General features: G+C 43.4%; 1 pseudogene; it reads left to right on the top strand.

The window, feature by feature from the left end:
• Positions 1 to 634: 634 nt before the first annotated feature.
• On the top strand, positions 635 to 2445 carry LOC103563878 (EH domain-containing protein 1 pseudogene; annotated as a pseudogene).
• Positions 2446 to 4786: the final 2341 nt, after the last annotated feature.

Below are 4786 nucleotides of genomic sequence, written 5' to 3'. Positions count from 1 at the left end.
AGCTGATTCTACTTGCTTAGCTTCTTTCAGGACAGAATAATTTAGCTGGAACTTTATGGGAACAATCAAACTATTTGATCCTTTGCTATGAAATTGTCTATCGTTGATATTGAACTAAACTTCACCATCTTGACGTTCCCAAGTAATGTGTATCCCAACACAGGTAAATCATTTGATGAAGACAGTAAAGGCAATTTTTACTCTGAGTTTGGGCCAATCATGACAAATTTCTTTTTTAGAGAAACATTTGAAGTAGTAAGTAACCAAACTTTGCTTATTAAACATCAACAAGTCAAGTATGATAAATTAAGAAGTAAATACAATCAATTATGAATTATATACACAGGTATGTTTTCTTTACCTAGTTCCTAATTGGTTCTTAAAGCTAATCTCACCCAGTTATGTTCTTACATTTTGAATAACATCTCCATAAACTGAGTCGCTGAAAATTTAGTGATAATGTTTTCCATGATCTTTAATAATTCCAGAATTTTACTTTAGTGCAGCTTTTAATTTTATTTATTATCTCAATAGAAACACCTGATTCCTACCATTTCTCGAAGTTGGAGAAAGCAAAGACTCCCTCTCTGCGGCATTACACAGTGTGCACCAAAATGGCAGACGTTGCAAGATCATGCGGATGCATTTATCTTGTCCATTTAAGGGGAAACCTCACCTCCAATCCTCTAAGAAATTCCCCAATCCCAGCAATTATCCCCTCAGCAGAGAGCGCCTCCTCAGCCACCCAGTGGGCCTGCACAGTTCAGCCAGCTCCGGCCTCCTGCCCTGCCTGCTCCCTGCCGCTAGGTGGGGCCCGCGTTGGCTCTGCGCACTCTTCGGGTTCTCAGCTGCCAGTCTTCCCCACAGCAGCCAAGCTGGCAGCGTGTTCAGCTGGGTCAGCAAAGATGGTGTCCCGAAAGGAGCCAGAGCTCTTCCAGATGGCGGCCGAGGGGCTGCGGGCAGCTGTGCGCTCAGAAGCTGCTCCTCCTGGAGGAGCGCTACCGCGTCCACAAGTTCTCCTCGCTCATGCTGGAGGACGCTGACTTCGACCATAAGCCGATGCTGCTCCTGGTGGTCCAGTACAATAGGGGCAAGACCACCTTCATCCAGCACCCGATGGAGCCGGACTTTCCTGGGATGCACTTCGGGCGTGCACACCAGTTTCCTTCGTCACCATCGTGCACCGCCTCACCAAGGGCTTGGTGCTCTGTTACGCGCTGGTCGTGGGCCTGCAGCGCCCCTTCCACAAGCCCAGAACCTTTGTCAGCGGATTCCTCCGTAGGTTCATGTGTGCCCAGCTGCCCAGCTGGGTCTTGGACAGCACACGGATCATCGACCCTCCTCAGGTCCTGTCTGGAGAGAAATAGTGCGTCAGCCAAGGGTACAACTTTGTGGAGTTCCTGGACTGGTTTGCTAAGCGTGTCAACCGCATCATCCTGCTCTTTACCCCCATAAGGTAGACATCTCCGAAGAGTTCTTGGAAGTCATCAAGGCCCTCAAGGACCAGGAGGACAAGATATGCATTGTGCTGGACAAGCCTACCAGATCAAGACTTAGCAGCTGATGCAGGTCTACGAGTCCTCACGTGGTCTACAGGGTGTATATTTGCCCCTTCTGGTTCCATCTGCTCCTCATCCCCAACAACTGCAAGATCTTCCAGGGCAAGAAGCAGGACCTCTTCAAAGACATCCAGTCTCTTCCCCCAAACCCTGGCCTCAGGAAGCTCACTGACCTGAACAAGTGGGCACGGCTGGCAAGGTCCACGCCTACATCATCAGCTCCTTCAAGAAGATGCCTAATGTCTTCGGTAAAGAGAGCAAAAGGAAAGAATTGGTGGACAACCTGGGGAGACCCACTAGAAGACTGAGTGGGAGCATCGGATGTCCCCTGGCAACTTTCCAAGACTCCCACAAGATGCAGGAACTTCCACATATCCAGGACTCCGTAAAGTGCCAGGCCTTGAAGCTCAAGCTGATGGATGTGATTAATGACATGCTAGCCAATGACATTGCCCGGTTGATGGTGATGGTGTGCCAGGAAGAGTCCCTGATGCCCTGCCAGGCTGCAAAGGGCCGTGCCTTGGACGGCACCGTTAACAGGCTCTTTGGGCACAACTACTGCGAGGGGGGCGGCAAGGACATTTGATGACACTGAGTGAGTGGTGGACAAGGACAAACCCACCTAAAAAGAGCTCTTTTACATGGCTAGTCACCTGTCAACTGCAAGGTCGTGAGTGCCCGTGCCAAGAAAGAGATGGTGAAGTCCAAGCTGCACGATACCGTGCTGGGGGAGGTCTGGAAGCTGGCTGATGTGCACCAGGACAGGCTGCTGGACGATGAGGATTGTGCCCTGGACAGCCACTTCATCAAAGACAAGCTGGAGGGCGGCAGGCTGCCCAGTGACCTGCCCCAAGACCTGATCACATCTAAGCAGAGGCACAAGTGACTGGCCCTCCCCAAGCCGCCTCCTCCCCATTTTCATCCTGTCATCTCAGCACCCAGCCAGGCAGAGATCGAGGAGGGGCGAGTCACCAGTTCTCAAGGTCCATAAAGAGTGAGCGGATGTTTTCTCAGCTCTTGCAAAGGTAAAAAAACCATTTTTTTCCAATAAGATAAGAGTACTGAAATAATATCTACATATTCCTCTCTTGAAATTAGTGTACTATGAGCCAGGTACTCTTCTAAGCACTTTAATATATGTCGTGCCATTTCATAATTACTGAAGCTCAATGAGAAAAGTTATGTCAAACTTTGGTTATAGGATTCTGAATCTCAGTATGGTACAGTAACCTTCTAAAGAGTTTGCAGCTGGGGCCGGCTCCATGGCCGTGTGGTTAAGTTCTCACGCTCCGCTGTGGTGGCCCAGGGTTCGGATCCTGGGCGCGGACATGGCACTGCTCGTCAGGCCACGTTGAGGCGGCGTCCCACATCCCACAACTAGGAGGACCTGCAACTAAGATATACAACTGTGTACAGGGGGGGTTTGGGGAGATAAATCAGAAAAAAAAAAAAAAAGAGTTTACAGCTAATATACACGGTAGACCCAAAACTCAAGTCTGAATTTCAAGTATCTTGATTTCCAGAGCAATGCTTTTTAGTTACAGTAGTACTATCCAAATCCAGCAAATTTAATATCCCAAATGTGCTATCAAGAGCTATCATCTCCATAATTAAGATTTTTCTTACCAAGCCATCTAAGCAGCCTCCTTACCTTAAGCAGTCTTACGTGCTTACAGATCTATTTTCTATAATTAGTTTTGCTGTTTGGGAATTTCTTGGAAGTGTGTTTTCTGTGCCTGGCTTTTTTCACGCAACACAATATTCTTGAGATTCTTCTATGTTGCTGCATGCATCATGGTGATTTTTTTTAATTGCTAGAAAAAATTCCGTTGCATAAATATGCTACAGTTTGTTCATCCAGTCTCCTGTTGGTGGATATTTAGGTCACTTCCAAGTTTCAGCTACTGTAAATCATTGAGTATCTGGGGCTGATGATGAGTAGGTTTGATTCCAAAGAGGCATGAGGGAACTTTTGGGGTGATGGAGTTAGTTATTCAAGTGTATACACTCAGATATTCGATAAATATTTATATTCGATATTTATATTCGATAAATCTAATAAGATATTTGTTCTTCATATGGTGATCAGAATGAGCTGTAAATAAGACAATATTACTGCTTGACCACCTCTCTTCAGGCACTTCAGTTACTTCCTCTATTCTTCAGGAAAATAGCAAGCTTCTTAGAATTTATACGGGAGCCTTCTCTGATCTGATTAGCACACACTTACCTACCTTGTTTTCTTCCTAACTTTCCAACTTGACCTTCTTATAGTAGCTTCATATTCAAATAAAAAATGTTTGCTTTCCTGCACATGCTACAATAATTTATGTCTGTTCACATTTTCTGAAATGATTTTCTATTTTATTTTATTATGTGCTATTTTTACTATAGCCACACACATACACACACCATCAGCATCAACACAACTGACAAATCCATCACTTTCCACACTTAAGTAATTGTAATTCATACTTCAGATTTGGATCACGTGTCATCTGGGTAAGTTCTGTGGTTAGATGGCTGTGGTTTATAATCCCTGCTCCACTATTTACAAGTTGTGGAACCATGGAAAAGACACCCAACCCTTTTAATCCGCATATTCCTCAATGCAAAATAGCAATAATAATAGTCATTGGTTCACATGAGGATTCACATCAAGGATTAGACAAGAAAAGGAATGTAGGTAGTTCATTTAAACATATGGTATATGGCAAACATCTACCTCTGTTAGCTATTAAAAACAATAAAAGTTGGACTTCTCCTTTAGCTACTTTATTCCCTTCACTTTCTTAAAACTTACACAACTGCATTGAAATCATCATAATTTTCTCATGTAATTATATTTTTCTCTAGATTTAAGCATCTAAAATAGATATAATTTTTATACATCAAGTAACTGTCACAGATATTTTAGTAATAGCTAAAATAATTTGTAGAATTAAACTCCATTGAAATAAGGAATATTTATTTTAAATACAATACCTTCCTATAGCTAAAACAATTTGAATGATTTTCTGGCTTCATTACACAAACATATGGTTGAAGATACTTTCTGTGTTTGCCTAAACCCTCTTTTTGACATCAATCTGTCATTATTTTATCACATCTTCATGTCATAAATACTTTGGTGACTAACATTTTTTCCTCAAGTAAATTTATTTCTTCAATACATACTTAGCATTTGCTTTTAAGAAAACCTCATCCTGTATGAGAGAATTTCCTTT

The sequence above is a fragment of the Equus przewalskii genome, chromosome 20 (assembly GCF_037783145.1).
Source record: "Equus przewalskii isolate Varuska chromosome 20, EquPr2, whole genome shotgun sequence".
Classification (NCBI taxonomy): domain Eukaryota; kingdom Metazoa; phylum Chordata; class Mammalia; order Perissodactyla; family Equidae; genus Equus; species Equus przewalskii.
Note: the sequence above shows the minus strand (reverse complement) of the source record. Positions and strands in the feature narration are given on the sequence as shown.